The sequence below is a fragment of the Scyliorhinus canicula genome, chromosome 29, assembly GCF_902713615.1.
Source record: "Scyliorhinus canicula chromosome 29, sScyCan1.1, whole genome shotgun sequence".
Lineage (NCBI taxonomy): Eukaryota > Metazoa > Chordata > Chondrichthyes > Carcharhiniformes > Scyliorhinidae > Scyliorhinus > Scyliorhinus canicula.
Genome location: NC_052174.1, coordinates 1,495,353 through 1,521,199, shown reverse-complemented (window position 1 = coordinate 1,521,199; position 25,847 = coordinate 1,495,353). Strand labels below are relative to the sequence as shown.

The following is a 25,847-nucleotide window of genomic DNA, read 5'->3' as shown; positions in this document are numbered from 1 at the left end:
TATAACTCTATTAGTGATAATGTAACTCTATTAGTGATCATGGATCTATAGTAGTGATCATATAACTCTATTAGTGATAATGTAACTCTATTAGTGATCATGGATCTATAGTAGTGATCATGTAACTTTATTAGTGATAATGTAACTCCATTAGTGATCATGTTACTCTATTAGTGATCATGTAACTATATTAGTGACCATTTAACTCTATTAGTGACCATGTAACTCTATTAGTGATCATGTAACTCTATTAGTGACCATGTAGCTCTATTAGTGATCATGGATCTCTATTAGTGACCATGTAACTCTATTAGAGATCATGTAACTCTATTAGTGATCACGTAACTATATTAGTGACCATGGATCTGTATTAGTGACCATGTAACTCCATTAGTGATCATGTAGCTCTATTAGTGACCATGTAGCTCTCTTAGTGACCATGCAACTCTCTTAGTGACCATGGATCTGTATTAGTGACCATGTAACTCTATTAGTGACCATGGAACTCTATTAGTGACCATGTAGCTCTATTAGTGATCATTGATCTCTATTAGTGACCATGTAACTCTATTAGTGACCATGTAACTCTATTAGTGATCATGTAACTATTAGTGATCATGTAAATCTATTAGTGATCATGGATCTCTATTCGTTACCATGTAACTCTATTAGTTATCATGTAACTCTATTAGTGATCATGTAACTCTATTAGTCACCATGTAACTCTATTAGTGACCATGTAACTCTATTAGTGATCATAGATCTCTATTAGTGATCATGGATCTCTATTAGTGACCATGTAGCTCTATTAGTGATCATGGATCTCTATTAGTGATCATGGATCTCTATTAGTGACCATGTAGCTCTATTAGTGATCATGGATCTCTATTAGTGACCATGTAACTCTATTAGTGACCATGTAACTCTATTAGTGATCATGGATCTCTATTAGTGACCATGTAGCTCTATTAGTGATCATGGATCTCTATTCGTTACCATGTAACTCTATTAGTTACCATGTAACTCTATTAGTGATCATGTAACTCTATTAGTCACCATGTAACTCTATTAGTGACCATGTAACTCTATTAGTGATCATGTAACTCTATTAGTCACCATGTAACTCTATTAGTGACCATGTAACTCTATTAGTGATCATGGATCTCTATTAGTGATCATGGATCTCTATTAGTGACCATGTAACTCTAGTAGGGATCATGTAATTCTATTTGTGATCATGCCATGCTATTAGGGACCTTGTCACTCTATTAGTGACCATGCAACTCTATTAGTGACCATGTAATTCTATTAGTGACCGTGGATCTGTATCAGTGATCATGGATCTCTATTAGTGATCATGTAACTCTATTAGTGACCATGTAACTCTATTAGTGATCATGGATCTCTATTAGTGACCATGTAACTCTATTAGAGAGCATGTAACTCTATTAGTGACCATGTAATTCTATTAGTGACCGTGGATCTGTATCAGTGATCATGGATCTCTATTAGTGATCATGCAATGCTATTAGTGACCATGTAACTCTATTCATAATCATGGAACACTATTAGTGATCATTTAACTATGTTGGTGATCATGTAACTCTATTAGTGATCATGTAACACTGTTAGTGACCATGGATCTCTATTAGTGATCATGGATCTCTATTAGTGATCATGGATCTCTATTAGTGATCATGAAACTCTATTAGTGACCATGGATCTCTATTCATTACCATGTAACTCTATTAGTGACCATGTAACTCTATTAGTGATCATGTAACTCTATTAGTGATCATGGATCTCTATTCGTTACCATATAACTCTATTAGTTATCATGTAACTCTATTAGTGATCATGGATCTCTATTAGTGATCATATAACTATTAGTGACCATGTAACTCTATTAGTGCTCGTGTAGCTCTCTTAGTAATCATGGGTCTCTATTAGTGGCCATGTAACTCTATTCATTACCATGTAACTCTGTTGGTGATCATAAGAACATTAGAACATAAGAACTATGAGCAGGAGTAGGCCATCTGGCCCCTCGAGCCATTCAATGAGATCATGGCTGATCTTTTGTGGACTCAGCTCCACTTTCCGGCCCGAACACCATAACCCTTAATCCCTTTATTCTTCAAAAAACTATCAATCTTTACCTTAAAAACATGTAATGAAGGAGCCTCAACTGCTTCACTGGGCAGGGAATTCCATAGATTCACAACCCTTTGGGTGAAGAAGTTCCTCCTAAACTCAGTCCTAAATCTACTTCCCCTTATTTTGAGACTATGTCCCCTAGTTCTGCTTTCACCCGCCAGTGGAAACAACCTGCCCGCATCTATCCTATCTATTCCATTCATAATTTTAAATGTTTCTATAAGATCCCCCCTCATCCTTCTAAATTCCAATGAGTACAGTCCCAGTCTACTCAACCTCTCCTCATAATCCAACCCCTTCAGCTCTGGGATTAAACTAGTGAATCTCCTCTGCACACCCTACAGCGCCAGTACGTCCTTTCTCAAATAAGGAGACCAAAACTGAACACAATACTCCAGGTGTGGCCTCACTAACACCTTATACAATTGCAGCATAACCTCCCTAGTCTTAAACTCCATCCCTCTAGCAATGAAGGACAACATTTCATTTGCCTTCTTAATCACCTGTTGCACCTGTAAACCAACTTTCTGTGACTCATGCACTAGCACACCCAGGTCTCTCTGCACAGCAGCATGCTTTAATATTTTATCGTTTAAATAATAATCCTGCTTGCTGTTATTCCTACCAAAATGGATAACCTCACATTTGTCAACATTGTATTCCATCTGCCAGACCCTAGCCCATTCACTTAACCTATCCAAATCCCTCTGCAGACTTCCAGTATCCTCTGCACTTTTCGCTTTACCACTCATCTTAGTGTCATCTGCAAACTTGGACACATTGCCCTTGGTCCCCAACTCCAAATCATCTATGTAAATTGTGAACAATTGTGGGCCCAACACGGATCCCTGAGGGACACCACTAGCTACTGATTGCCAACCAGAGAAACACCCACTAATCCCCACACTTTGCTTTCTATTAATTAACCAATCCTCTATCCATGCTACTACTTTACCCTTAATGCCATGCATCTTTATCTCATGCAGCAACCTTTTGTGTGGCACCTTGGCAAAGGCTTTCTGGAAATCAAGATATACCACATCTATTGGCTCCCTGTTATCTACTGCACTGGTAATGTCCTAAAAAAATTCCACTAAATTAGTTAGGTATGACCTGCCCTTTATGAACCAATGCTGCGTCTTCCCAATGGGACAATTTCTATCCAGATGCCTCGCAATTTCTTCCTTGATGATAGATGCCAGCATCTTCCCTACTACCGAAGTTAAGCTCACTGGCCTATAATTTCCTGCTCTCTGCCTACCTCCTTTTTTAAACAGTGGTGTCACGTTTGCTAATTTCCAATCCACCGGGACCACCCCAGAGTCTAGTGAATTTTGGTAAATCATCATTAATGCATCTGCAATTTCCCTAGCCATTTCCTTTAGCTCATGTAGCTCTATTAGTGATTGTGTAACTCTATACGTGATCATGGATCTCTATTAGTGACCATGTAACTCTATTAGTGATCAAGTATCTCTACTAGTGACCATGTAGCTCTCTTAGTGATCCTGGATCTCTATTAGTGACCATGTAACTCTATTAGTGATCATGGATCTCTATTAGTGACCATGTAACTCTATTAGTGATCATGGATCTCTATTAGTGACCATGTAACTCTATTAGTGATCATGGATCTCTATTAGTGACCATGCAACTCTATTAGTGACCATGTAACTCTATTCATAATCATGGATCTCTATTAGTGATCATTTAACTATGTTGGTGATCATGTAACTCTATTAGTGATCATGTAACACTGTTAGTGACCATGTAACTCTATTAGTGACCATGGATCTCTATTAGTGATCATGGATCTCTATTTGTTACCATGTAACTCTATTAGTGATTATGTAACTCTACTAGTAATCTTCTAGCTCCATTAGCGACCATGTAGCTCTCTTGGTGATCGTGTGTCTCTATTAGTGATCGTGTAACTCTATTAACATAGAACATAGAACATAGAACGATACAGCGCAGTACAGGCCCTTCGGTCCACGATGTTGCACCGACATGGGAAGTCAAAAACTAAAGGCCATCTAACCTACACTATGCCCTTATCATCCATATGCTTATCCAATAAACTTTTAAATGCCCTCAATGTTGGCGAGTTCACTACTGTTGCAGGTAGGGCATTCCACGGCCTCACCACTCTTTGCGTAAAAAACCTCTGACCTCTGTCCTATATCTATTACCCCTCAATTTAAGGCTATGTCCCCTTGTGCTAGCCACCTCCATCCGCGGGAGAAGGCTCTCACTGTCCACCCTATCTAACCCTCTGATCATTTTATATGCCTCTATTAAGTCACCTCTTAACCTTCTTCTCTCTAACGAAAACAACCTCAAGTCCATCAGCCTTTCCTCATAAGATTTTCCCTCCATACCAGGCAACATCCTGGTAAATCTCCTCTGCACCCGTTCCAAAGCTTCCACGTCCTTCCTATAATGAGGCGACCAGAACTGTACGCAATACTCCAAATGCGGCCGTATCAGAGTTTTGTACAGCTGCAACATGACCTCATGGCTCCGGAACTCAATCCCTCTACCAATAAAGGCCAACACACCATAGGCCTTCTTCACAACCCTATCAACCTGGGTGGCAACTTTCAGGGATCTAGGTACATGGACACCGAGATCCCTCTGCTCATCCACACTACCAAGAATTTTACCATTAGCCAAATATTCCGCATTCCTGTTATTCTTTCCAAAGTGAATCACCTCACACTTCTCTACATTAGACTCCATTTGCCACCTCTCAGCCCAGCTCTGCAGCTTATCTATGTCCCTCTGTAACCTGCAACATCCTTCCACACTGTCTACAACTCCACCGACTTTAGTGTCGTCTGCAAATTTACTCACCCAACCTTCTGCGCCCTCCTCTAGGTCATTTATAAAAATGACAAACAGCAACGGCCCCAGAACAGATCCTTGTGGTATGCCACTCGTAACTGAACTCAATTCTGAACATTTGCCATCAACCACCACCCTCTGTCTTCTTTCAACTAGCCAATTTCTGATCCACATCTCTAAATCACCCTCAATCCCCAGCCTCCGTATTTTCTGCAATAGCCGACCGTGGGGAACCTTATCAAACGCTTTACTGAAATCCATATACACCACATCAACTGCTCTACCCTCGTCTACCTGTTCAGTCACCTTCTCAAAGAACTCGATAAGGTTTGTGAGGCATGACCTACCCCTCACAAAACCATGCTGACTATCCCTAATCATATTATTCCTATCTAGATGATTATAATTCGTATCTCTTATAATCCTCTCCAAGACTTTACCCACAACAGACGTGAGGCTCACCGGCCTATAGTTACCGGGGTTATCTCTACTCCCCTTCTTGAACAAAGGGACCACATTTGCTATCCTCCAGTCCTCTGGCACTATTCCTGTAGCCAATGATGACATAAAAATCAAAGCCTAAGGCTCAGCAATCTCTTCCCTGGCTTCCCAGAGAATCCTAGGATAAATCCCATCAGGTCCCGGGGACTTATCTATTTTCACCTTGTCCAGAATTGCCAACACTTCTTCCCTACGCACCTCAATGCCATCTATTCTAATAGCCTGGGTCTCAGCATTCTCCTCCACAACATTATCTTTTTCCTGAGTGAATACTGACGAAAAGTATTCATTTAGTATCTCGCTTATCTCCTCAGCCTCCACACACAACTTCCCACCACTGTCCTTGACTGGCCCTACTCTGTCCCTAGTCATTCTTTTATTCCTGACATACCTATAGAAAGCTTTTGGATTTTCCTTGATCCTACCTGCCAAAGACTTCTCATGTCCCCTCCTTGCTCGTCTTAGCTCTCTCTTTAGATCCTTCCTCGCTTCCATTAGTGACCATGTAACTCAATTAGTGACCATGGATCTGCATTAGTGATCATGTATTTCTATTAGTGATCATGTAACTCTATTAGTGACCGTGTAACTCCATTAGTGATCATGTAACTCTATTTGTGATCATGTAACTCTATTAGTTACCATGTAACTCTATTGGTGACCATGTAGCTCTATTAGTGACCGTGTAACTCCATTAGTGATCATGTAACTCTATTGATGATCATAGAACACAGAACAGTAAAGCACAGAACAGGCCCTTCAGCCCACGCTGTTGTGCCGAGCATTTATGGTAATCGAAGATCAACCTAACCTACACCCCTTCAATTTGCTGCTGTCCATGTGCCTGTCTAAGAGTCGCTTAAATGTCCCTAATGACTCTGACTCCACCACCTCTGCTGGCAGCGCATTCCACACACCCACCACTCTCTGTGTAAAGAACCTACCTCTGAAATCTCCCCTATACCTTCCTCCAATCACCTTAAAATTATGTCCCCTCGTGACAGCCATTTCCGCCCTGGGGAAAAGTCTCTGGCTATCCACTCTATCCAACCCTCTCATCACCTGAAGAAGTCTTACAACACCAGGTTAAAGTCCAACAGGTTTGTTTCAAACACGAGCTTTCGGAGCACGGCTCCTTCTTCAGGTGAATGGCGAGGTATGTTCCAGAAACATTTATATAGACAAAGTCAGAGATGCTGGACAATGCTTGGAATGCGAGCATTTGCAGGTAATCAAATCATTGCAGATCCAGGGAGAGGGATAATCACAGGTTAAAGAGGTGTGAATTGTCTCAAGCCAGGACAGTTGGTAGGATTTTGCAAGTCCAGGCCAGATGGCGGGGGGTGAATGTAATGCGACATGAATCCAAGATCCCGGTTGAGGCCGTACTCATGTGTGCGGAACTTAGCTATAAGTTTCTGCTCGGCGATTCTGCGTTGTCGCCTGTCCTGAAGGCCGCCTTGGAGAACGCTTACCCGGAGATCAGAGGCTGAATGCCCTTGACTGCTGAAGTGTTCCCCGACTGGAAGGGAACATTCCTGCCTGGTGATTGTCGCACGATGCCCATTCATCCGTTGTCGCAGTGTCTGCATGGTCTCGCCAATGTACCACGCTTCGGGACATCCTTTCCTGCAGCGTATGAGGTAGACAACGTTGGCCGAGTCGCACGAGTATGTGCCGCGTACCTGGTGGGTGGTGTTACCACGTGTAATGGTGCTATCCAAGTCGATGATCTGGCACATCTTGCAGAGATTGCCATGGCAGGGTTGTGTAGTGTCGTGGTCGCTGTTCTGAAGGCTCGGTAATTTGCTGCAAACAATGGTTTGTTTGAGGTTGCGCGGTTGTTTGAAGGCCAGTAGTGGGGGTGTGGGGATGACCTTGGCAAGATGTTCATCTTCATTGATGATGTGTTGAAGACTGCAAAGAAGATGTCGTAGTTTCTCCGCCCCAGGAAAGTACTGGACGACGAAGGGTACTCTGTCAGTGGTGTCCCGTGTTTGTCTTCTGAGGAGGTCGGTGCGGGTTTTTGCTGTGACGCGTTGGAACTGTCGATCGATGAGTCGAGCGTCATATCCCGTTCGTACGAGAGCATCTTTCAGTGTCTGTAGATGTCTGTTACGCTCCTCCTCGTCTGAGCAGATCCTGTGTATAGGGAGGGCTTGTCCATAGGGGATGGCTTCTTTAATGTGTTTCGGGTGAAAGCTGGAGAAGTGGAGCATCGTGAGGTTGTCTGTGGGCTTGCGGTAAAGCGAAGTGCTGAGGTGACCGTCCTTGATGGAGATGAGTGTGTCCAAGAATGCAACACAATTTGGAGAATAGTCCATGGTGAGTCTGATGGTGGGATGGAATTTATTGATCTCATCGTGTAGTCGTTTCTCCACTTCTCCAGCATTGTTTATGGGGGGGGGCGCGGGAGGGCCGGGGGCGGGGGGGGGGGGGGCCTGAGGGGGGAGGGGCCGGAGTGACCTGGTACATGATCGGGACCCACCGATCGGCGGGCCGGTCTCTCTGTCGGCAGGCCTCCTTTCTTCAACCGGCGAGCCTGGATCCATCCGCCATGTTTGTGCGGGGCGGCCTGGGGGAGGGCGGCCACCACGCATTCGCTGGTTGGCACCGGCCCAACTGCGCATGCGCGGGACCCGAGTCTCTGACGCCCCCTAGCACATGGCGCCCCGGGCGACTGCCCGAGTTGCCGGTACCTTGAGCCGGCCCTGCCTGGGACCCTGGAGCTGTGAAGCGATTGTGCTATCCACAATGCTACCGTGCTGCCAAGATTTCTTACTGTGTTTACCCCAGTCCAACGCCAGCATCTCCACATCATGACTCTCATCACCTTGTACACCTCTATCAAGTCACCTCCCTTCTTTGCTCCAGTGAGAAAAGCCCTCGCTCCCTCAACCTTTCCTCATCAGACATGCCCTCCAGTCCAGGCAGCATCCTGGGAAATCTGCTCTGTCCCCTCTCCAAAGCATCCACATCCTTCCTATAATGAGGCAACCAGAACTGGCCACAATATTCCAAGTGTGGTCTAACCATGGCTTTATAAAGCTGCAGCAAAACCTCGCGGCTCTTAAACTCAATCCCCCTGTTAATGAAAGCCAACACACCATACGCCTTCTTAACAACCCTATCAACCTGGGTGGCAACTTTGAGGGATCTATGTACGTGGACCCCAAGATCCCCAAGTTCCTCCACACTTCCAAGAATCCTGCCTTTAACCCTGTATTCAGCATTCAAATTCGACTTTCCAAAATGAATCACATTTATCAAGGTTGAACTCCATCTGCCACTTCTCAGCCCAGCTCTGCATCCTGTCAATGTCCTGGTGTAACCTACATCAACCCTCAACACTATCTACAACTCCACCAACCTTCGTGTCATCGGCAAACTTAGTAACCCACCCTTCCACTTCCTCATCCAAGTCATTTATAAAAACCACAAAGAGCAGAGGTCCCAGAACAGATCCCTGTGGGACACCACTGGTCACCGACCTCCAGGCGGAATACTTTCCATCCACTACCACTCGTGGTCGTCTTTCGGCCAGCTAATTCTGTATCCAGACAGCCAAATTTCCCTGTATCCCATGCCCCCTAACTTTCTGAATGAGCCTACCATGGGGAACCTTATCAAATGCCTTACTGAAATCCATATACACCACATCCACTGCCCGACCTTCACCAATGTGTCTCGTCACATCCTCAAAGAATTCAATGAGGCTTGTGAGGCATGGCCTGCCCCTCACAAAGTCATGCTGACTATCTTTAATCAAACTATGTTTTTCTAAATAATCATGAATCCTGGGCGAAATTCTCCGACCCCCACGCCGGGTGGGAGAATCGCGGGAGTGCCGGGCGATTCCCGCCATGCCGCCCTGGCACCCTCACGCGATTCTCCCACCCCCCCCCATCCGGGCCGGAGAATCGCCACTCGCCTGTTACAAAAGGCGAGCGGCGATTCTCCGAGCGGCCTGCCCAATCCGACAGGTTCACGCCGGCGCCAAGTACAGCTGATCACTGCCGACGTGAACAGCGCACGAACGCTGCGTGTGCGGCCATGTCTTGCGGGGCGCCCGTGGGGAGGATGGTGACCGCGCATGCGCGGGTGAGGTCATTTACGCGGCTCCGGGGAGGGCCCTCCCGCTATTCTCTCCCCCCCCCCCCAATGGCCGCCCCACGACATGTCCGATGGGCCGAGTTCCCAGGCCTTTACGGCCGTTTTCACGAAAGCAGTCACACCTGCTCTCACCGTTCGTGAAAACGGCCGCAAAGTGCGCACCGATCGCGGGCAGCGGGTCCGATACCCGCGCACTATGTGTTCTTCCGCCACCCCACAGGATCAGTCCGCGGGGCGGCTGAGGGGCATGACGGCCTAAGCATGCGCGGGTTTGGCGCGTCTGCGTGATGACGTCATCGTGCACGTCAGCCGGCGTGACGCTTGGCGTGCGGACTTAGCGACGGTCGCTAAGCCCGCGATGCCGTGCTTCACGGGGCACCGCTGCTAGCCCCGCCCGGGGGGGAGAATCGGGTCCCGGGAGGGGGCGCGGAGGCTGCCGTGAAACGCGGCCAATTTCACGGCAGCCTTTACGACTCGCCGCATTTGCGGAGAATCGCGCCCTTAGTCTCCCAATGGGAGAATTGCGCCCCCTATCTCTCAGAATCCTTACCAATATTTTGCTCATCACAGATGTAAGACTGACTGGTCTGTTCCCCAGGGATTTCCCTATTCCCTTTCTTGAACAGGGGAACAACATTCGCCTCTCTCCAATCATCCGCTACTGCTCCAGATGAGAGTGAGGATGCAAAGATCATGGCCAACGGCGCAGCAATCTCCCCCCTCGCGTCCCATAGTAACCTTGGGTGTATTCCGTCAGGCCCAGGGGACTTAGCTCACCTGGTGCTTTTCAAAATCTCCAGCACATCCTCCTTCTTAATATCAACCTGTTTGTGTCTGTTAACCTGGTTCACACTGTCCTCATGGGCAACAAGGTCCCTCTCCCCAGTGAATGCTGAAGCAAAGTATTCATTTAGGGCCTCCCCCATCTCCTCAGACTCTCATAGAACATAGAACAGTACAGCACAGAACAGGCCCTTCGGCCCTCGATGTTGTGCCGAGCAATGATCACCTTACTTAAACCCACGTAACCCGTATACCCGTAACCCAACAATCCCCCCAATAACCTTACACTACGGGCAATTTAGCATGGCCAATCCACCTAACCCGCACATCTTTGGACTGTGGGAGGAAACCGGAGCACCCGGAGGAAACCCACGCACACACGGGGAGGACGTGCAGACTCCACACAGACAGTGACCCAGCCGGGAATCGAACCTGGGACCCTGGAGCTGTGAAGCATTGATGCTAACCACCATGCTACCGTGAGGCACTATCTCTGATCGATCTACTCTCACTCTGATCTGATCATCCTCTAGTATCATGCATCTCTATTAGTGATCATGTAACTTACCATGTAACTCTATTAGTGACCATGTAACTCTATTAGTGATTATGTAACTCTATTAGTGACCATGTAACTCTATTAGTGACCATGTAACTCTATTAGTGACCATGTAACTCTATTAGTGATTATGTAACTCTATTAGTGATTATGTAACTCTATTAGTGATCATGTAACTCTATTAGTGACCATAGAACAGTACAGCACAGAACAGGCCCTTCGGCCCTCGATGTTGTGCCGAGCAATGATCACCCTACTCAAACCCACGTATCCACCCTATACCCGTAACCCAACAACACCCCCTCTTAACCTTACTTTTTAGGACACTACGGGCAATTTAGCATGGCCAATCCACCTAACCCGCACATCTTTGGACTGTGGGAGGAAACCGGAGCACCCGGAGAAAACCTACACACACACGGGGAGGACGTGCAGACTCCACACAGACAGTGACCCAGCCGGGAATTGAACCTGGGACCCTGGAGCTGTGAAGCATTTATGCTAACCACCATGCTACCGTGTTGACCATGGATCTCTATTGGTGACCATGTTACGCTATTGGTGATCATTGATCTCTATTAGTGATTATGTAACTCTATTAGTGATCATGGATCTCTATTGGTGACCATGTTACGCTATTGGTGATCATTAATCTCTATTAGTGATCATGTAACTCTGTTACTGATCAGGTACGCCCATTGTCAGTAACATCATCCGGAGTGCCTGAGGCTTGCTGTTCCAATCTGGCTTTACTCAGCAGGCTTTAAGCAATGCCCTCTCCACTCGGTTCTTGCGAGTTAAACTCTAACGATTGTAGACAAATGACTGTATGCCAAAAACTCACAGTATTTACCAGATTCAAAAATAAGCGTAAAACATTTATAGACGTCAATCCAGGCAAACAATTTATGGGACACAGCGTATGAGATGCTACATGAGGCGGTTTCTCAACAATGTCTACTACTCCAGGAAGCAGGTACGGAGTGTGGGTGCACGCCCCCATGGGCAGCAATCCTGGCCAACCCTGAAATGGCTGCCTCCCCTTCTCGGGGCTGGGATCTTGGGAGGATTCTGCGGAAGAGAGAAAGCAAATCAGATCTGTGATGAAGACGTGTACATAAACCATTTCTTCAATCACAGGCCTCTGGGATCATTTATCCAGAGCGGCCAATCAGGCTGATTCATTTCGAAGCTGAGTGACGTTGGCAGAGCAGGACGTTGGTTAGTGAATGTGGCATAACGCGATCCCTATGGCGTGATAGGTGGCAAAGGATGGAGAGAGGGGCAGGACCTTCAGGGTCAGGATATTGAGCGTCATTGCAGACAGTCACAAGGATCAGAATCCTCAAATCGCACGCCTTCTGTGCGTGCACTGTCCCCTTGAAAGTGCTACCTCATTTAGCCCCACCACCAGCTTCTCCCACTCACCTCCACCGTAACCCCCACGCAAACTCTCCCCGCTTCCCGCACTTGACCTTCGGAAAGTCCCCGCGTTTCGACTCAGCGTTGGAGCCAGACATGGAATATCGAGTGGGCCCCACCTCGCCACTCAGTGACAGCCCGGAGCGACGCGAACTCGGCCTCGGAGGGGCGGCCACGTTAAGCGAGCGTGGCCCCATTTTGTGCCACGAGCTGTTAGTGGGCCAGATAGAACATAGAACAGAGAACAGAGAACTGGGGCCTCACGGTAGCATGGTGGTTAGCATCAATGCTTCACAGCTCCAGGGTCCCAGGTTCGATTCCCGGCTTGGGTCACTGTCTGTGCGGAGTCTGCACGTCCTCCCCGTGTCTGCGTGGGTTTCCTCCGGGTGCTCCGGTTTCCTCCCACAGTCCAAAGATGTGCAGGTTAGGTGGATTGGCCGTGATAAATTGTCCGTAGTGTAAGGTTAATGGGGGGGATTGTTGGGTTACGGGTATACGGGTTACATGGGTTTAAGTAGGGTGATCATTGCTCGGCACAACATCGAGGGCCGAAGGGCCTGTACTGTTCTATGTTCTATGTAGTCCAAAGATGTGCAGGTTGGGTGGATTCGCCATGATAAATTGCCCTGAGTGTCCAAAATTCTATGATTAACCTCGGACAAAAGTTCGGCACAACATCGTATTTCTCTATCTATCTAACATAGAAAAATACAGCACAGAACAGGCCCTTCGGCCCACGATGTTGTGCCAAACTTTTGTCCGAGACTAATCATAGATTATCATAGAATTTACAGTGCAGAAGGAGGCCACTCGGCCCATCGAGTCTGCACCGGCTCTTGGAAAGAGCACCCTACCCAAGGTCAACACCTCCACCCTATCCCCATAACCCAGTAACCCCCACCCAACACTAAGGGCAATTTTGGACACTGAGGGGCAAATTAGCACGGCCAATCCACCTAACCCGCACACCTTTGGACCGTGGGAGGAAACCAGAGCACCCGGAGGAAACCCACGCGCACACGGGGAGGACGTGCAGACTCCGCACAGACAGTGACCCAAGCGGGGAATCGAACCTGGGACCCTGGAGCTGTGAGGCAATTGTGCTATCCACAATGCTACCGTGCTGCCCTTAAGAACAAATTAATCAACACTCCATTATTCTACCATAATCTATGTACCTATCCAATAGCCCAGCCCATCTGCTTTTGGAGATCTGGGCCGGGTAGAATGTTGTCCAAGATACTGAAAGATCAAAGTCCCCTCAAATAATATGGCAGTGGACGGGGTGTGGAGAGCACAGTGAAACACCTAAAGTTTCCCAGCCAAATTATTATAAACATGGCCAAAATTCACTCAAAAGGACCTGGTGTGGGATATCATTGCCACACGGAACTCAACACCTAAAGGTCCCCATATTTCTGCTACACTTCTCCCGAAGGTTGCAAAGGCGGGTTTGCAAAGTTACCCTGCGGGTGGGAAATGATGGGCAGAACTCCCGGCCCTTGCCCGCCGGATGGTGGGGCATGTGTAGCTCTGGCTGGAAGCAGCACCCATGAGTGAGGCTGGCCTGTCCTGCAACTCTTCCGCCAGTACGTGCGGCGGGAAAACACCATGGCACCAGCCAACGTCCTGTGGGTCATTCAGCCAATGAGCCAGTGAAGTGGGACTTCCTACAACGCCGCAAAATCTTTCAAAATATTGCTGATTTATAACAATAAGAGGTGACCCTCCACACACCTACCTCCCTGACTTCCTGACCAAACAGCTCGAGGCTCCCAGATCTCATCCTGCTGTCCAGGGAGTGGGGAAGAGCAGCTACCACACGGCGGAGGGGATTGGCGTGGCTGACCATCTCACACCACCATGGGAGGGAGCCGAGCAACATGGCAGAGCGAGAGCCAACCCACTGTGCTCGGTGCTGGCGTCTCTGCTCCACACCAGCCTCCTCCCCTCCCCCCTCTCTCCATCTCTCTATTACTCGCTCCCTCATGTGTTCATCCAGCCCCCCTCCCTCATTTTCCCCACTCCCCGTGGGAGCGAGTCCCACATTCTCCCCACTCCCCTGTGGGAGCGAGTCCCACATTCCCCCCCTCCCTTGTGGGAGCGAGTCCCACATTCTCCCCTACTCCCTGTGGGAGCGAGTCCCACATTCTCCCCACTCCCCAGTGGGAGCGAGTCCCACATTCTTCCCACTCCCCTGTGGGGAGCGAGTCCCACATTCTCCCCACTCCCCTGTGGGAGCGAGTCCCACATTCTCCCCACTCCCCTGTGGGAGCGAGTCCCACATTCTCCCCACTCCCCGTGGGAGCGAGTCCCACATTCTCCCCACTCCCCCGTGGGAGGGAGTCCCACATTCTCCCCACTCCCCTGTGGGAGCGAGTCCCACATTCTCCCCTACTCCCTGTGGGAGCGAGTCCCACATTCTCCCCACTCCCCAGTGGGAGCGAGTCCCACATTCTTCCCACTCCCCTGTGGGGAGCGAGTCCCACATTCTCCCCACTCCCCTGTGGGAGCGAGTCCCACATTCTCCCCACTCCCCTGTGGGAGCGAGTCCCACATTCTCCCCACTCCCCGTGGGAGCGAGTCCCACATTCTCCCCACTCCCTGTGGGAGCGAGTCCCACATTCTCCCCCTCCCCTGTGGGAGCCAGTGCCACATTCTCCCCACTCCCTGTGGGAGCGAGTCGCACATTCTCCCCACTCCCCCTGTGGGAGCGAGTCCCACATTCTCCCCACTCCCTGTGGGAGCCAGTCCCACATTCTCCCCACTCCCTGTGGGAGCGAGTCCCACATTCTCCTCACTCCCTGTGGGAGCGAGTCCCACATTCTCCCCACTCCCCTGTGGGAGCCAGTCCCACATTCTCCCCACTCCCAGTGGGAGCGAGTCCCACATTCTCCCCACTCCCCGTGGGAGCGAGTCCCACATTCTCCCCACTCCCTGTGGGAGCGAGTCCCACATTCTCCTCACTCTTCAAGGCCCATGATTACACTGGGAAGGGAGCAGTGGAGATTTACCAGGACGTTGCCTGGGCTGGAGAGTTTTAGCGATGAAGAGAGATCGGATAGACTGGGATTGTTTTCCTTGGAGCAGAGGAGGCTGAGGGGGTTCGGGATTGAGATGGAGGGGCACAGATAGAGTGGACAGGAAGAAACCTTTCCCCTTGGTGGAGGGGTCAGTGACCAGGGGGCAGGGATTTAAGGTGAGGGGCAGGAGGTTTAGAGGGGATGGGAGGAAAAACCTTTCCCCCAGAGGGGGGGAGCGGGGGGGGGGGGGGGGGGGGGGGGGGGGGGTCTGGAACTCGCTGCCTGAAAGGGGGGGGTAGGAAGGTACCTCTGGTCGGCGCAGACTCGATGGGCCAAAGGCCGTCTCTCTGTGCTGTATTGAGTTCTCAAACCAGGGCCTTCTCACTCTCGATGATGTTAGGGTGTCATAGAATCCCGACAGTGCAGAAGGAGGCCGTTCAGCCCATTGAGTCCGTACTGATCCTCTGAAAGAGCCCCCTACCTCGGCCCACTCTTTGGGATTGTGGGAGGAAACCGGAGCACCCGGAGGAAATCTATGCAGACGTGGGAAGAACGTGCAGACTCCACACAGATAGTCATCTGAGGCCAGAATCGAACCCGGGCCCCTGGTGCTGTGAGACAGCAGTGCTAACCCGGGTCCCTGGCACTGTGAGACAGCAGTGCTAACCCGGGTCCCTGGCACTGTGATACAGCAGTGCTAACCTGGGTCCCTGGCACTGTGAGACAGCAGTGTTAACCTGGGCCCCTGGCACTGTGAGGCAGCAGTGTGAACCGGGGTCCCTGGCACTGTGAGGCAGCAGTGCTAACCCGGGTCCCTGGCACTGTGAGACAGCAGTGTTAACCCGGGTCCCTGGCACTGTGAGGCAGCAGTGTTAACCGGGGTCCCTGGCACTGTGAGGCAGCAGTGCTAACCCGGGTCCCTGGCACTGTGAGGCAGCAGTGTTAACCCGGGTCCCTGGCACTGTGAGACAGCAGAGTTAACCAGGGTCCCTGGCACTGTGAGACAGCAGCGTTAACCCGGGTCCCTGGCACTGTGAGACAGCAGTGTTAACCCGGGTCCCTGGCACTGTGAGGCAGCAGTGTTAACCCGGGTCCCTGGCACTGTGAGGCAGCAGTGCTAACCCGGGTCCCTGGCACTGTGAGACAGCAGTGTTAACCCGGGTCCCTGGCACTGTGAGGCAGCAGTGCTAACCCGGATCCCTGGCACTGTGAGACAGCAGTGCTAACCCGGGTCCCTGGCACTGTGAGGCAGCAGTGCTAACCCGGGTCCCTGGCACTGTGAGGCAGCAGTGTTAACCCGGGTCCCTGGCACTGTGAGACAGCAGTGTTAACCCGGGTCCCTGGCACTGTGAGGCAGCAGTGTTAACCCGGGTCCCTGGCACTGTGAGACAGCAGTGCTAACCCGGGTCCCTGGCACTGTGAGACAGCAGTGTTAACCCGGGTCCCTGGCACTGTGAGACAGCAGTGTTAACCCGGGTCCCTGGCACTGTGAGACAGCAGTGTTAACCCGGATCCCTGACCCTGTGAGGCAGCAGTGCTAACCCGGGTCCCTGGCACTGTGAGACAGCAGTGTTAACCCGGGTCCCTGGCACTGTGAGGCAGCAGTGCTAACCCGGATCCCTGGCACTGTGAGACAGCAGTGCTAACCCGGGTCCCTGGCACTGTGAGGCAGCAGTGCTAACCCGGGTCCCTGGCACTGTGAGGCAGCAGTGTTAACCCGGGTCCCTGGCGCTGTGAGACAACAGTGTTAACCCAGGTCCCTGGCACTGTGAGGCAGCAGTGTTAACCCGGGTCCCTGGCACTGTGAGACAGCAGTGTTAACCCGGGTCCCTGGCACTGTGAGGCAGCAGTGTTAACCCGGGTCCCTGGCACTGTGAGGCAGCAGTGTTAACCCGGGTCCCTGGCACTGTGAGACAGCAGTGTTAACCCGGGTCCCTGGCACTGTGAGACAGCAGTGTTAACCCAGGTCCCTGGCACTGAGACAGCAGTGTTAACCCGGGTCCCTGGTGCTGTGAGGCAGGAGTGCTAACCCGGGTCCCTGGTGCTGTGAGGCAGGAGTGCTAACCCGGGTCCCTGGTGCTGTGAGGCAGCAGTGTTAACCCGGGTCCCTGGCACTGTGAGGCAGCAGTGTTAACCCGGGTCCCTGGCACTGTGAGGCAGCAGTGTTAACCCGGGTCCCTGGCACTGTGAGGCAGCAGTGCTAACCCGGGTCCCTGGCACTGTGAGACAGCAGTGTTAACCTGGGCCCCTGGCACTGTGAGGCAGCAGTGTGAACCGGAGTTCCTGGCACTGTGAGGCAGCAGTGTTAACCCAGATCCCTGGCACAGCGAGACAGCAGTGTTAACCCGGGTCCCTGGCACTGTGAGACAGCAGTGTTAACCCAGATCCCTGGCACAGCGAGACAGCAGTGTTAACCCGGGTCCCTGGCACTGTGAGACAGCAGTGTTAACCCGGGTCCCTGGCACTGTGAGACAGCAGTGTTAACCCGGGTCCCTGGCTCTGTGAGACAGCAGTGTTAACCCAGGTCCCTGGCACTGAGACAGCAGTGTTAACCCGGGTCCCTGGCACTGTCAGGCAGCAGTGTTAACCCGGGTCCCTGGCACTGTGAGACAGCAGTGTTAACCCGGGTCCCTGGCACTGTGAGACAGCAGTGTTAACCCGGATCTCTGGCACTGTGAGGCAGCAGTGTTAACCCAGGTCCCTGGCACTGTGAGGCAGCGGTGTTAACCCGGGTCCCTGGCACTGTGAGGCAGCAGTGCTAACCCGGATCCCTGGCACTGTGAGGCAGCAGTGCTAACCCGGATCCCTGGCACTGTGAGACAGCAGTGTTAACCCGGGTCCCTGGCACTGTGAGGCAGCGGTGTTAACCCGGGTCCCTGGCACTGTGAGACAGCAGTGTTAACCCGGGTCCCTGGCACTGTGAGACAGCAGTGTTAACCCGGGTCCCTGGCACTGTGAGACAGCAGTGTTAACCCGGGTCCCTGGCACTGTGAGGCAGCAGTGTTAACCCGGGTCCCTGGCACTGTGAGACAGCAGTGTTAACCCGGGTCCCTGGCACTGTGAGACAGCAGTGCTAACCCGGGTCCCTGGCACAGTGAGACAGCAGTGTGAACCTGTGTCCCTGGCACTGTGAGGCAGCAGTGTTAACCCGGGTCCCTGGCACTGAGACAGCAGTGTTAACCCGGGTCCCTGGCACTGTGAGACAGCAGTGTTAACCCGGTTCCCTGGCTCTCTGAGACAGCAGTGTTAACCCGGGTCCCTGGCACTGTGAGACAGCAGTGTTAACCCGGGTCCCTGGCACTGTGAGACAGCAGTGTTAACCCGGTTCCCTGGCTCTCTGAGACAGCAGTGTTAACCTGGGTCCCTGGCTCTGTGAGACAGCAGTGCTAACCCGGGTCGCTGGCACTGTGAGGCAGCAGTGTTAACCCGGGTCCCTGGCACTGTGAGACAGCAGTGTTAACCCGCGTCCCTGGCACTGTGAGACAGCAGTGTTAACCCGGGTCCCTGGCACTGTGAGGCAGCAGTGTTAACCTGGGTCCCTGGCACTGTGAGACAGCAGTGTTAACCCGGGTCCCTGGCACTGTGAGACAGCAGTGTTAACCCGGCTCCCTGGCACTGTGAGACAGCAGTGTTAACCCGGGTCCCTGGCACTGTGAGACAGCAGTGTTAACCCGGCTCCCTTCACTGTGAGACAGCAGTGTTAACCCGGGTAACTGGCACTGTGAGACAGCAGTGCTAACCCGGGTCCCTGGCACTGTGAGACAGCAGTGTTAACCCGGGTCCCTGGCTCTGTGAGACAGCAGTGTTAACCCGGGTCCCTGGCACTGTGAGTCAGCAGTGTTAACCCGGGTCCCTGGCACTGTGAGACAGCAGTGTTAACCCGGGACCCTGGCGCAGTGAGACAGCAGTGTTAACCCGGGTCCCTGGCTCTGTGAGACAGCAGTGTTAACCCGGGTCCCTGGCACTGTGAGACAGCAGTGTTAACCAGGATCCCTGGCACTGTGAGACAGCAGTGTTAACCCGGGTCCCTGGCACTGTGAGACAGCAGTGTTAACCCGGGTCCCTGGCACTGTGAGACAGCAGTGTTAACCCGGGTCCCTGGCACTGTGAGACAGCAGTGCTAACCCGGGTCCCTGGCACTGTGAGACAGCAGTGCTAACCCGGGCCCCTGGCACTGTGAGGCAGCAGTGTTAACCCGGGACCCTGGCACTGTGAGGCAGCTGTGTTAACCCGGGTCCCTGGCACTGTGAGACAGCAGTGTTAACCCGGGTCCCTGGCACTGTGAGACAGCAGTGTTAACCCGGCTCCCTTCACTGTGAGACAGCAGTGTTAACCCGGGTAACTGGCACTGTGAGACAGCAGTGCTAACCCGGGTCCCTGGCACTGTGAGACAGCAGTGTTAACCCGGGTCCCTGGCTCTGTGAGACAGCAGTGTTAACCCGGGTCCCTGGCACTGTGAGACAGCAGTGTTAACCCGGGTCCCTGGCACTGTGAGACAGCAGTGTTAACCCGGGACCCTGGCGCAGTGAGACAGCAGTGTTAACCCGGGTCCCTGGCTCTGTGAGACAGCAGTGTTAACCCGGGTCCCTGGCACTGTGAGACAGCAGTGTTAACCAGGATCCCTGGCACTGTGAGACAGCAGTGCTAACCCGGGTCCCTGGCACTGTGAGGCAGCAGTGTTAACCCGGGTCCCTGGCACTGTGAGACAGCAGTGTTAACCCGGGTCCCTGGCACTGTGAGACAGCAGTGCTAACCCGGGCCCCTGGCACTGTGAGGCAGCAGTGTTAACCCGGGACCCTGGCACTGTGAGGCAGCTGTGTTAACCCGGGTCCCTGGCACTGTGAGACAGCAGTGTTAACCCGGGTCCCTGGCACTGTGAGACAGCAGTGCTAACCCGGATCCCTGGCACTGAGACAACAGCGTTAACCCGGGTCCCTGGCACTGTGAGACAGCAGTGTTAACCCGGGTCCCTGGCACTGTGAGGCAGCAGTGGTAACCCGGGTCCCTGGCACTGTGAGACAGCAGTGCTAACCCGGGTCCCTGGTGCTGTGAGGCAGCAGTGTTAACCCGGGTCCCTGGCACTGTGAGGCAGCAGTGTTAACCCGGGTCCCTGCACTGTGAGGCAGCAGTGGTAACCCGGGTCCCTGGCTCTGTGAGACAGCAGTGCTAACCCGGGTCCCTGGTGCTGTGAGGCAGCAGTGTTAACCCGGGTCCCTGGCACTGTGAGGCAGCAGTGTTAACCCGGGTCCCTGCACTGTGAGGCAGCAGTGGTAACCCGGGTCCCTGGCACTGTGAGACAGCAGTGCTAACCCGGGTCCCTGGTGCTGTGAGGCAGCAGTGCTAACCTGGGCCCCTGGTGCTGTGAGACAACAGTGTTAACCCGGATCTCTGGCACTGTGAGGCAGCAGTGTTAACCCAGGTCCCTGGCACTGTGAGGCAGCAGTGTTAACCCGGGTCCCTGGCACGGTGAGGCAGAGGTGTTAACCCGGGTCCCTGGCACTGAGACAGCAGTGTTAACCCGGGTCCCTGGTGCTGTGAGGCAGCAGTGCTAACCCGGATCTCTGGCACTGTGAGGCAGCAGTGTTAACCCGGGTCCCTGGCACTGAGACAGCAGTGTTAACCCGGATCTCTGGCACTGTGAGGCAGCAGTGTTAACCCAGGTCCCTGGCACTGTGAGGCAGCAGTGTTAACCCGGGTCCCTGGCACTGTGAGGCAGCAGTGTTAACCCGGGTCCCTGGCACTGTGAGACAGCAGTGTTAACCCGGGTCCCTGGTGCTGTGAGGCAGCAGTGCTAACCCGGGTCCCTGGCACTGAGACAGCAGTGTTAACCCGGATCTCTGGCACTGTGAGGCAGCAGTGTTAACCCGGGTCCCTGGCACTGTGAGACAGCAGTGCTAACCCGGGTCCCTGGCACTGTGAGGCAGCAGTGTTAACCCGGGTCCCTGGCACTGTGAGACAGCAGTGTTAACCCGGTCCCTGGCACTGTGAGACAGCAGTGTTAACCCGGGTCCCTGGCTCTGTGAGGCATCAGTGTTAACCAGGGTCCCTGGCACTGTGAGACAGCAGTGTTAACCCGGGTCCCTGGCACTGTGAGACAGCAGTGTTAACCCGGGTCCCTGGCGCTGTGAGGCAGCAGTGTTAACCCGGGTCCCTGGCACTGTGAGACAGCAGTGCTAACCCGGGTCCCTGGCTCTGTGAGGCATCAGTGTTAACCCGGGTCCCTGGCACTGTGAGGCAGCGGTGTTAACCAGGGTCCCTGGCACTGTGAGACAGCAGTGCTAACCCGGGTCCCTGGCACTGTGAGGCAGCAGTGTTAACCCGGGTCCCTGGCACTGTGAGACAGCAGTGCTAACCCGGGTCCCTGGCACTGTGAGACAGCAGTGCTAACCCGGGTCCCTGGCACTGAGAGACAGCAGTGCTAACCCGGGTCCCTGGCACTGAGAGACAGCAGTGCTAACCCGGGTCCCTGGCACAGTGAGACAGCAGTGTTAACCCAGGTCCCTGGCGCTGTGAGGTAGCAGTGCTAACCCAGGTCCCTGGCACTGTGAGGTAGCAGTGTTAACCCGGGTCCCTGGCGCTGTGAGGTAGCAGTGTTAACCCAGGTCCCTGGCACTGTGAGACAGCAGTGTTAACCAGGGTCCCTGGCACTGTGAGACAGCAGTGTTAACCCGGGTCCCTGGCACTGTGAGACAGCAGTGTTAACCCGGGTCCCTGGCGCTGTGAGGCAGCAGTGTTAACCCGGGTCCCTGGCACTGTGAGACAGCAGTGCTAACCCGGGTCCCTGGCTCTGTGAGGCATCAGTGTTAACCCGGGTCCCTGGCACTGTGAGGCAGCGGTGTTAACCAGGGTCCCTGGCACTGTGAGACAGCAGTGCTAACCCGGGTCCCTGGCACTGTGAGGCAGCAGTGTTAACCCGGGTCCCTGGCACTGTGAGACAGCAGTGCTAACCCGGGTCCCTGGTGCTGTGAGGCAGCAGTGCTAACCCGGGTCCCTGGCACTGTGAGACAGCAGTGTTAACCCGGGTCCCTGGCACTGTGAGACAGCAGTGTTAACCCGGGTCCCTGGCATTGTGAGACAGCAGTGTTAACCCGGGTCCCTGGCACTGTGAGGCAGCAGTGCTAACCCGGGTCCCTGGCACTGTGAGGCAGCAGTGTTAACCCGGGTCCCTGGCACTGTGAGACAGCAGTGTTAACCCGGGTCCCTGGCACTGTGAGACAGCAGTGTTAACCCGGGACCCTGGCACTGTGAGGCAGCAGTGTTAACCCGGGTCCCTGGCACTGTGAGACAGCAGTGTTAACCCGGGTCCCTGGCACTGTGAGACAGCAGTGTTAACCCGGGTCCCTGGCACTGTGAGGCAGCAGTGCTAACCCGGGTCCCTGGTGCTGTGAGGCAGCAGTGCTAACCTGGGCCCCTGGCGCTGTGAGGCAGCAGTGCTAACCCGGGTCCCTGGCACTGTGAGACAGCAGTGCTAACCCGGGTCCCTGGTGCTGTGAGGCAGCAGTGTTAACCCAGGTCCCTGGCACTGTGAGACAGCAGTGCTAACCCGGGTCCCTGGCACTGTGAGACAGCAGTGCTAACCCGGGTCCCTGGCACTGTGAGACAGCAGTGCCAACCCGGGTCCCTGGCACTGTGAGGCAGCAGTGTTAACCCGGGTCCCTGGCACTGTGAGGTAGCAGTGTTAGCCCGGGTCCCTGGCGCTGTGAGGTAGCAGTGCTAACCGCCCTTGATTAGGTCTTTCTGATTCCCACTCGACATTTCGGAATAATTATATATATTTCAGTAATTAGCTAAAGAATTGTCAGCTGGTAGATCCAAGGATTTTTTGTAAGCAAAATGGACACAGAGAGAAATTTCAGAAACGGCAGCACGGTAGCATAGTGGTCAGCACAATTGCTTCACAGCTCCAGGGTCCCAGGTTCGATTCCCAGCTGGGTCACTGTCTGTGCGGGGTCTGCACATCCTCCCCCTGTGTGCGTGGGTTTCCTCCGGGTGCTCCGGTTTCCTCCCACGGTCCAAAGATGTGCAGGTTAGGGTGGATTGGCCGTGATAAATTGCCCTTAGTGTCCAAAATTGCCCTTAGTGTTGGGTGGGATTGCTGGGTTATGGGGAGAGGGTGGAGGTGTTGACCTTGGGTAGGGTGCTCTTTCCAAGAGCCGGTGCAGACTCGATGGGCCGAATGGCCTCCTTCTGCCCTGTAAATTCTATGAAAATTTTATGAAATAAAGTGGATTCCAGAACTGCCCACAATACTCTCGCTGTGCCCTAACCAGCGTTTTATACAGTTCCTGCATAACCTCCCCCGCTCTTAAACTCTCTGCCTCGGCTAATAAAGGAAAGTAGACCATAATCCTCCTTACCCACCCGATCTACCTGTCCAGCTGCCTTTGGGATCTATGGAGATGCACAGGAAGATCCCACTGGTTCTCTGTGCTTCCTAGCCCCCTACCGTTCGTTGCCTATTCCCTCGCCTTGTTAGTCCTCCCACAATGCATCACCTCACACTTTTCCGGGTTAAATTCCATTGGCCACTGTTCTGTCCGTCTGACCAGCCCGTCTATATCGGCCTGTAATCTGAGGCTTCCCTCCTCGCCATTCACCACACCTCCGATTGTAGTGACATCTGCGAGCTTCCTGATCACCCCTCCCCCCCACACATTCCCGTCCGGAGCATCAACGTACACGACAAACAGCGAGGGACCCAGCACACCCATCCCTGCCGAACACCACTGGACGCAGGCTTCCGGTCACAAAAACAACCTTCGACCTTCACCCTCTGCCCCCCGACCCTGAGCCAGTGTTGGATCCAATTTGCCAAATTGCTCTGGATCCCACGGCTCTCACCTTCTGGATCAGACCATGCCGGATCTTGTCAAAATCCTGAGACCTTCGACGACCGTGAGGGGGAGGAAAGGAGAGGGATGGAGGAGGCCTTGTCACGGCCCAGTCACCGTTTCACCTCGGTGGATGGGCAGCTGCGGAGGGTGGCGGGGGATTAACAGAGGGCGGAGGAGAGTCAAGGTGGACGACCCGGGGAACAGGTCGCAAAGGCACAGCCTGAACATCGTGGACGTGCCCGAAGGGGTGGAGAGCTGGAGTCCGACAGAATACCTCAGCGAGCTGATGGGGGAGAGGGGGGGAGGGGGGGGGGGGGGCGCACTCCGTACGGGATGGACAGGGCCCACCGGTCTGGCTGAAACCGAGGGCGAATGAGCCCCCGAGGGTGGGGATGGGGGTTTCCATCATTTCCAGGTGAAGGAGGGAGCGCAGAGGTGGGGACGGAGAGGTGGGGTTGGGGGGGGGGGGGGGGGGGGGGGGGGGGTGGTGGGGCGAGGGTATACGTGTAAACCAGGACTTGACGACGGAGCTGGCAAGGTGGCGAGGGACCTTCGGACGTGCTAAGGCTGTGCTGTATAAACGCAACGTGCTGGTTGGTCTACCCGGCGAAGCTGAGGGTCACACACAACGGCAGAGGCAATGGAGGCAGAGACTGAGACTGTACGGAGTTTGGACATCTTGACGGTTTTTGGCTGGGTTTTTCTGTTTCTTCTGTGTTGGGTTCATTCTCATGTATGGGCGTTATGGATAACGTGGTTTTGACATTTGCCTGGATGTTATAGGGTTTGGAGGGGTGAGGGGGGCGTTGGGGTTGGAGGGGTGAGGGGGGGTTGGGGTTGGAGGGGTGAGGGGGGTGAGGGGGTTGGAGGGGTGAGGGGGCGTTGGGGTTGGAGGGGTGAGGGGGGGTTGGGGTTGGAGGGGTAAGGGGGCGTTGGGGTTGGAGGGGTGAGGGGGGTTGGGGTTGGAGGGGTGAGGGGGGTGAGGGGGTTGGAGGGGTGAGGGGGAGTTGGGGTTGGAGGGGTGAGGGGACGTTGGGGTTGGAGGGGTGAGGGGGGTGAGGGGGTTGGAGGGGTGAGGGGGCGTTGGGGTTGGAGGGGTGAGGGGACGTTGGGGTTGGAGGGGTGAGGGGGGTGAGGGGGTTGGAGGGGTGAGGGGGGCGTTGGGGTTGGAGGGGTGAGGGGGGGTTGGGGTTGGCGGGGCGAGGGGGGTGAGGGGGTTGGAGGGGTGAGGGGGGTTGGGGTTGGAGGGGTGAGGGGGGTGTCGGGGTTGGAGGGGTGAGGGGGTGTTGGGGTTGGAGAGGTGAGGGAGGCGTTGGGGTTGGAGGGGTGAGGGGGGGTTGGGGTTGGAGGGGTGAGGGGGGCGTTGGGGTTGGAGGGGCGAGGGGGCGTTGGGGTTGGAGGGGGCGTTGGGGTTGGAGGGGTGAGGGGGGTATTGGGTTGGAGGGGTGAGGGGGGGATTGGGGTTGGAGGGGTGAGGGGGCATTGGGGTTGGAGGGGTGAGGTGGGGGTTGGGGTTGGAGGGGTGAGGGGGCGTTGTGGTTGGAGGGGTTGGAGGGGGCGTTGGGGTTGGAGGGGTGAGGTGGGGGTTGGGGTTGGAGGGGTGAGGGG

At 53.5% G+C, this 25,847-nt stretch overlaps 1 long non-coding RNA gene across 2 annotated transcripts in view; it reads right to left on the bottom strand.

The window, feature by feature from the left end:
• Window positions 1–25,847, bottom strand: part of LOC119958450 — a 91,311-nt gene that overhangs the window by 35,921 nt on the left and 29,543 nt on the right. The window contains exon 3 of one of the 2 annotated variants that reach the window (XR_005459030.1): window positions 11,853–12,031. The exons of the other annotated variant lie outside the window; for it this stretch is intronic. This is a non-coding gene — a long non-coding RNA (uncharacterized LOC119958450). Of the gene's footprint in view, window positions 1–11,852; window positions 12,032–25,847 lie in introns of those variants that run through there. 2 annotated transcript variants of the gene reach the window in all.